Genomic DNA, 8,915 nt, shown 5'->3' with positions numbered 1-8,915 from the left:
GCGCTCACCGTTGCGCCAGGGAGGTCGTCAAAGATAATATAATAGGTACAGAGATCTTAGAAGAAGTAGGTAGGTATCGACCTAGCCAAGCGAGAATTTCAAACAAGTTCCCAAAATGACAGGTGCACTAACTCTCCCATACCAAATTGTGTATTCCCTACTATCTGAAACTCCCACAGAAATCGCTCATATGGAACCTACTTACCCCTGAAGAAATTCACACAATTATTTTTCTCCACATTCTATTTTGTTACTGTGAAAACATACTTTAACGTATACATCTAAAGTCCAAATTCGATTAGCGTTTCACGTGTTACGATAAGAAACAATTGATTGCAATCACCTAACATTTTGGACTTTAACTCGGTGAGATAGAGTCATTTTTGCAATTCAGGTTCACCTGAATAACACCTGTTAACTTACATAAATAATAATAAAAAGGCACCGAGCGTGTCAATAAATTATTTATTTTGTACCTACTTGTAATCGCGTAAATTGCTTTGGCAGAGACGATACTTTTCTTATTCCCCTACAAGGAACTTATTAGGGGTCAGTGGCGTGTATACAGTGGCGTGCACTTCATACATGCACAAAAGCTCTGCATACCCTAAAATTTTTGCATAACTCATAAATGCGAAGGATTTTTCAATTTTGCATACCCTGGTCAAAAACCCTGTGCTCGCCACTGCGTGCATAGAGGGTGTGCACAGGGTATACAGATGATATAAAATGAAGAATTATTATCGTAAATAATAACTGATGGCTTAACGTGCTACCTTACTGCTTTACAGATAAATCCAGTAGTTACCTTATACATAAACTCGATCCAACCTAGAAATCCAACCTAACACCTTGCGATCCGTACTTAAATATTCTATTATAGATTCACACCAGCGAGGCAAATCAGCAAAAATGTTTATTTCTAATTCCTGATAGTTTTTGCGTAGCTTACATTTTTTCCGTGATTAAGTTATTTACGTCATTAAGATGTCATTGACCCATAGCCCAACTGAATAAACATAACTGTTTAGAACCAAGCTCAATATTATACAACCTACTCCAGCGGCGTTGGTGGTGTAATGGTCAGCATAGTTGCCTTCCAAGCAGTTGATCCGGGTTCGATTCCCGGCCAACGCACACTTTTTGCTTAATATATTTTTTTTGTATTCTACAAAAACATTTTCGCAATTCGATCATTATTTTGTGTGTGGTGACTACCACCAAGTGGTCTCGAAAAGAAGATTAATAATAGTAATAAAATATGCAAATATGTATTTATGTGATGTATATTTAAGCGTATTAATCTGTATCTATCTAAGTAAGTATATTAATGTTGTTTTGGCTCACTATATATATTTATCTTGTATACGGGCGTGAGAGTAAATTTAAATTCCGATAATATCATAATAAAATAATAATAATAATTCATCTATTTGCATTAAACATGGGATACATAATAAGTGGTTAATAAGTAAAAAATAATTAAATAGTTCAAAAAAACTAAAAAAACACGCTTGGTATAAAAACTAAACTAATTTCTTTCTTTTAGTTTATTCATAATAGCGATTTTTTTTAGTTTTTCTTGATCTATTATTTTTATTAGAGCAAAATTAATCGGTAACCCATCCACCATTAAAGAGATAAAAATTTTTTTTTTTATTCAGTGTGCCCGTCTCTCGAAATGCAAGTTCTAATTATTATTTAAAACAGGCCATTAAAACGCCCTCTACCATCTAGTAGCTTAATGTTTTCTGTGGAATTTGTTAGGTACGCGAACGCCATAGGTTTTTTACATTTGGGTCTAGATGGCGCTGTAGTAATTAGTAAAAAATCTTATTTTTTATAGTGAAAATTGGAATAATCTTTTCAGATAAGTGTATTGTCATCGGTCCTCGATATGTCTACAAAGTTTGAAAGAAATCTGACCGTTTAAAGTGGGTCAAAATCGCGCCCAAAGAAGTCGGTTACAAACAAACATACAAGTGAAGCTAATATAAAGCGTGTAATAAAATTGGTTTACACATGTTTTGCCATCGAGGCGTGAAAATTTTTGCGATACAAATCTATTCAATTTGGCATTTTATTTCTATTTAATATTAATTCATTATGTTTTAGTTTCAATAGTTAAATTAGGTAAATGTCAACTTCTTAGTCAATTCGTCAACTCAAACATGTCTACTTATATTTGTCAAATTAAGAAATATCTATTTATTACTTAAATTTTATTCTAAAATAATCATTAAGTTATAAATGTTTTCATTTTTTAGTTTTTTAAACATGTAATTGCATTTACTTTCCAATATAAACTATACATATTAATTTATAAAAAATAGACCAAAAAGCGAAAGTATTAACAAAACTTTAGTTACTGATAATGATAAACCGATACATAGTCAGCCTCGTTCGTTGCATACAGCATAATATAGTAATAGGATTATTTTCGTATTTAAAACATGTTTTAATACCTACCTACCTAGTTATAAATAGGGAAAACCTTGATAAAAATTTAACGATAACTTATGACATAATTGAGAAGGTAAAAATATTTGGTTCTCAAAAAACCTCTTTTTTGCTTAACAATAAAAACAAGTGTGTTCTTATGTACACACGCGTTACAAGTTATACTTCTTTGGCGTAACAAGATAAAAATATGTTTTTAAAAATTTTACGTTTGTAGAAAAAACTACACTAACAATAGAAAAAAGGTGTTTAAGACATTGAATGTTTTTAAATAAACTTTATTTCAATATCTAGTTAAATAAAGTTTATTTAAATATCACAAAAAATACATTTCTACATAATTAAAGAAATTGACGTAATAAACATGATTAAATTTGGAATACTAATATACTCATTATCGGAAAACCAAGTTTCACTCAACATTAAAATTTGAGATTTTTGTACAATTGAATTAATTAATTCTCCGGAATGAGCACGCAAACTTTGACAATTGAAAGTGTACACTGTCAAACCTTATAGCTAACTTCAGGGTGTCGGTTTTTTGTGACTGTGTTCGCGCGGATCGTAAAAATTTACTCTTATATTTTTTCCCTAACGCGCCAAAAGAAGTATAACTTGAAAAAGAATCTGTATCACCCAGCAAAATTAAAAATGGGTCATCTGCATACATTCAAAGGTCCATATGTAGTGCGTTGAGGAAACTAAACTTAATCGGGTCGTCATAAAAAAATTACGATTTTAAATAAAACACGCGTGTCTAATATCTTAGATTATGAGCCGTATATCGATGCTATAAGGTCCACGTTACGAGTAAGTGTGATGAAAACGATATTTTATTGCTTAAAACACACCGAACTAAAATAAAAGCTGGAGTCCGTTCCCCCAAATGGAGAATGCAGTCTTTACCTAGGCTACATTGTATCTAGAAACTGTCCAGCACTGCTAGTTCGTTTACGAGCACCTTAACACTGCGCCGATCGGGTAATTAATCTTGCGCAGGCGCGCATTTCCGCGGCACAACACACAATAAACATAGCGCTAAGCCTGTGTTTATTTTCAAGTTGTCAGTCTGTCTGCCAAAGCAGAGATAAGGAACAGATTCGTATCTCTGTTAAATACGGCTTTGACTGAAGATTTTCCTGAGAAATTATATATACTATCGCACTGTCTGCAGAGCTCATGGATATTGGCGAACTAGGCGACGGCCTATCATAGTTTTTTTTTTTTATTGACGGCTGATTGTCTGTGGGTTACTGGAAAATGTTGGTGTGATGAATATAAATGTTATGAGTGTCTGGGTGTTTATCTGTATATATTTTGGTATAATATTCATAAAAATATTCTTCAGTCATCTTGCTACTCATAACACAAACTACGCTTTGTTTGGGGCTGGATGGCGATGTGTGTATTATCGTAGTAAAGTCAAAGTCAAATATTTCTTTATTCAAATAGGCACATAGATGGCACTTTTGATGCGTTGATTATATACAAAACGTGTACATACCAGTGAGTAGTGATGGCGATAACTATAATCGTAAACTTTGAACTAAAGCTACGAGGGTTCCAAGCGCGCCCTGGTATAAGAAGAAGCCCACAACAAACTTAGCCAGGTGTTCTTTTTGTTATCACCATCTCACATTGTCATTAGAAAATATTAAATTAGAAAGTATATATATATATATATTCATTTATTTATTTATTTTATACAGAATTGTAAAATATTCTAAATTTTAAATATATTTATTTAGTTTGGCAGCACTTCCCAATACAGCCTAAACTAACCTAACGTTTTTATTTCATTAAAATTACACTCAATATGCTTAATTTATTGTGTTATTTGGTAACGAGATTTCTTAAAAGGATCCCTGAAGTACCATGAATTGTAGGGCTTATAGAGTAAAACTTCTTAGGCACGAATAGTTATTTTTGAATATTGGTTGGAAGCAGTCGTTACTTTGCGGAAATCCATAATATGTTATGAAAATTAGGCTTAATTTGCTATACCTACTCCGCGATTGAGAATGAATGCCCATTTTGAACCCAGACCCGAAACGAAGGAGAAATTTCTTGACTTGCTATTTTGAAAAATAAAATAAGTACTGAGTTTTTATAGTTACGATTTTTTTATTATAAACATTTCAATATATTGTATCGTGTTCTTCTTCAAGTGAATTTGATTCCCCGCATTGGAGGTGTGGAAATTTCAATCATCGAATCTCGCTTTCGAATCAAGAGGTTTGTATCCACCAATGGAAACAACCGTTTACTGGGTATAAATGGTAGCAATTTCACCGAATTATAATGATATTTATTTTTTAAATAATGCAAATTACATTTCGCACCACCCACAGAAACCGACGCGGTGGTCCAATTACAGAATTAACATCTTTACCGACGAAGCACGGACCCAGTTTCACGCTGAATCTGTGGGGCATTATTAACGCAAATGAGTTTGGGTGTGAAGCAAACCCACCGCGGGGCACTTTTTAAATTGCCCCCCGTCAAACTATCTGACATGCGATCCGAGTTGTGTGGTCTTAATTTAAAATAAGTGATCAACAGAAAAAAATAGAATGTCGGCCGTAACACTTTACGAAACTTAAAAACAAAACAAGCTGATGGTCGGAACTTTGCCTTGTAGAATGTCAGATTTACCGGCGAAGTAAAACATGTTCCGGGGCACGGTTTAGCCCGCTTAGACTAGCATGTTTATGTTTGCAGTATACATTAGCCCTCAAGATAATAACTTCATGGACTTCAATGGTAAAATTAAAAATATTTAAAAAGTTAATTTTATCGGTGAACTGATATTACCTATTTTCGAGAAATTTTAAATTAAGAATAACACCTACCTACAACACTAAAACTTCATCACCCTAATACAAAAAGTTCATCACCATCTTCACCTTTAAGGGATGGTTTTTGAAATTTTCATAATATAGGTTAGGAGTAGGTTGGCCAAAATACATCTTAACTAAGGCTTTTTAAGAATTTACTTGAGTGTGATTTAATAGATTCAATTGTACAAAAATCTCAAACAATAATGTTCAGTGAAACTTGGTTGTCCGATACTGAGATAACTACATAATGCGTTATAATAAAACTTTCAATCTTTTAAATACCTTTTTTCTATTGTTTTTCTACAAACGTAGAATAAGGAAAAAGATAATTTATTTAAAAAAAAAATTATCTTATTACGCCAAAGAAGTATAACTTGTAACGCGTGTATATATATTGTATTGTACACTCACGTTTTTTATATTTCTCACTCCATTCGTAAGTCCATTTTAGCAAGAATGGCAATCTACGCGGGTCATGTCACGTGCACCAGACAATCCATTAATTATCTTCGTCATAGGGTAGCCGCCGTAGTCCACCCACCCGCGTTTTGGTAGACTTCACATACCTTTGAGATCTCTCAGGAGGCATAGAGGTTTCCTTACCATTCTTCACATTTAAGCCTGTCGTATTAATTTACTTAAAACGCTTATAACTCCGAAAAGTTGGTGCCTGGGATCGAACTAGCTGCCCACAATACACAGGCTCAAGGTTCAAGCCAACGATTGTAGAAAATACGGAATCCTCATTCAGCCATTACTGTATGCAGTGCATTGTGTCCAAAGATAGTGAAAACGCTCCGCGCACGTCTCACTTTACCCCCGTGAAATGTTACTAGCTCACAAACTTTTCGCATTTTCCCATTTTATGGTAAACGTTTAGCACATTAGAGGTAAAACAATTACTTTCAAATGCTAAATGGTACGACTTGACTAACCGTTTGAAGAAGAAGAAGAAATACTTTATTGCACACAAACATCAAAATATACACAAAATAAAATATAGACAAAATAAAAGAACAAAAATTGTAGGCATGCAAAGGCGGCCTTATTGCTGCAAGCAATCTCTTACAGGCGACCTCTGGCAGAACGAACAGCTGAAAGAGAGCGGGATAGTATAATCTAGCTCTGCTCATAGTACAAGCGTTTAGCTTGCGTAATAAAAAAATAAATAAATAAACTACGACAATACACACATCGCCACCTAGCCCCAAAGTAAGCGTTACTTGTGTTATGGGTACTAAGATAAATGATGAATATTTTTATGAATAATATACATACATACTTATAATATAAACACCCCAACACTGAAAAAAAATTCATTTTCCGGCTGTGGGAATCGAATCGGACTTGGGCTAAGAAAGCAGGGTCGCTACCCACTGCGCCAATCGACCGTCAAATCAAAAAAAACCGAGGGCAGCATATACACTGATTGCTCCAGTGTCTATGCTGCCCGACACCGGTCTGTGTTATTTATCTGGTATAGACGATTCCAAGAAGTCAAAAGAGCTTCTTCAACACTGTAAATAATTGGACTTAATTTATCTAAACTGATGTTTTGCGTCACAAAAAACCCCGAAGACGATGTTATGAAATGGTTGCGTTCCTAAATAGGCGATTTCAATTGTCATCCTATGACGGTGTGGGAATCCTCCGGGAGCATCAATTAACAGTTAGTCATGCCGTTAGTATCTCAATGAGCAGTTATCAACGCAATCTGGTGTTTGTTTAGTGAGCCATTTGACCTTAATCAAGGAGCGTCTTTGAATCATGTGCGAAACAAAGCAATACCACATGTCTTGGTTTGTTTCTTGTGTAGCTAGATGACTGGCAACTTTTCAGAAGTTCTTCATCATATCAACCCATTACCGACCCACTGCAAGGCGCGGATCTCATACATCTCTCACAGTGAGAAGGGATTAAGGCCTTAGTCCACCTCGCTGGCCCAGTGCGGATTGCTAGACTGCACACACCTTTGAGAACATCATGGAGAACTCTCAGGCATGCGGGTTTCCTCATGATGTTTTCCTTCACCTTTGAAGCAAGTGATTTAATTACTTAAAACGCACATAACTTAGAAAAGTTAGAGGTGCTGGGATTAGAACTCTGCCCTCACGAAAGTATGTATATAATAATAATACACCCCACCAATCGGTTTCCCTTGGTTTTCCTAATCCTAAGGTTGCCTGGAAGAGATCGCTACTAAGCGATAAGGCCGCACTTTGTATCCTACTTTTAAGTTCATTTTTGTTGTGTCCATTGTTTTTTTTCTGTATTTGTAGTGTACAGATAAATTGTGTAAATAAAAAAAATATATTGAAGTCCTACCCACTGGGCTTGTAGAAAAAACGACACTAACAATAGAAAAAAGGTATTTGATACATTGAAAGTTTTATTAAAACGCATTATATAGTTAAAAAAAGTTTTTCTATATATCACAAAAAAATATTTCTACATAATTAAAGAAATGGACATAATAAATTTGAAATACTAATAGACGAGAGAAGTTTCAGTCGATATTAAAATTTGAGATTTTTGTACAATTGAATCAATTAAATCACCGGAATGAGTCCACAGACTTTGAAGTGTACTGTCAAACCTTATATATACGCGCCAAAAGAAGTATAACTTCATAAATTTACTTAGAAAGCGCAAGAAGTTGTGCGCAGACAAATTAATGAACCGCTAGGGTTAAATGTAATTGATACATTATGTACCGAACTAAAGTGTCACAATCATCGTGCTATTCTCACTGTTATCGCGTTTCACGCTAAAACTACGAAATCAGCAGCAGTGCAGTAATTTGATACGTGCCTCCACCTAGCAGAGGTAGAGGAGCGTAGGCGTTCGCACCTGTTCTACATCACCTTCACTTTTAACAAACAGACAGAAACTCATGAGCAGTGATAGCCTATAGGGCGTGGGTGAACAGTGAACATATTCATCTGTTCCTGGAGCTTTAAACTCCCACCATTTGAAAACTTCAATCACGACTGGAAATAATAAGAATATATTAGTCGAAATCACTGGGTAAGAAACGTTGATCCAATCCAGTAATTTTTAATTTTAAAATGTAAAATGTTAATTGCTGATATTGGAAAAGAGCAACTGCTGAGTTTCTATTCTTCTCGGTAGAATCTGCCTTACGAACCGGTGGTAGAGTCACTATACACAGACAGACTTGACGTTTCAATAGTACTTATATTAGGCTTATTTGAAATTAATGAATTTTGAAATATTTTTTTTGAATTTAAATGGGTGGATGTCCGAGTTTGAAAGTGTACAAAAGAGAATTTGGTATCCATCAGTCTTAACTCCTATCACTAACAAATAATGGTAATCATAAAAGGAAGAATAATTTAAATCGCATTATTATTAATTCATTTACTGAAGGTTAACAAAGAAAATTTGTAACATTTTTTAATCAGTCCTAGCATTGAAGTCACCATAAAAGTAAGCATTATGTCTTATGCATTTTGTGTTATGGGTACTAAGATTATTGATGAATATTTGTTTTAATAATATATATAAATACATATGATTTACAGTTAAACACCCAGGCAATGAAAAACATTCATCACACTAACATTTTACAGTTGTGGGTATGGAACCTCCAGC

At 34.3% G+C, this 8,915-nt stretch overlaps 1 non-coding gene across 1 annotated transcript; it reads left to right on the top strand.

Moving 5' to 3' along the window:
- The first annotated feature begins 1,065 nt into the window (after positions 1–1,065).
- Trnag-ucc lies at positions 1,066–1,137 on the top strand. The gene has a single exon. It is a non-coding gene; the product is annotated as a tRNA-Gly (tRNA).
- Positions 1,138–8,915: the final 7,778 nt, after the last annotated feature.

This window comes from Pararge aegeria, chromosome 1 (genome assembly GCF_905163445.1).
Source record: "Pararge aegeria chromosome 1, ilParAegt1.1, whole genome shotgun sequence".
Lineage (NCBI taxonomy): Eukaryota > Metazoa > Arthropoda > Insecta > Lepidoptera > Nymphalidae > Pararge > Pararge aegeria.
Note: the sequence above shows the minus strand (reverse complement) of the source record. Positions and strands in the feature narration are given on the sequence as shown.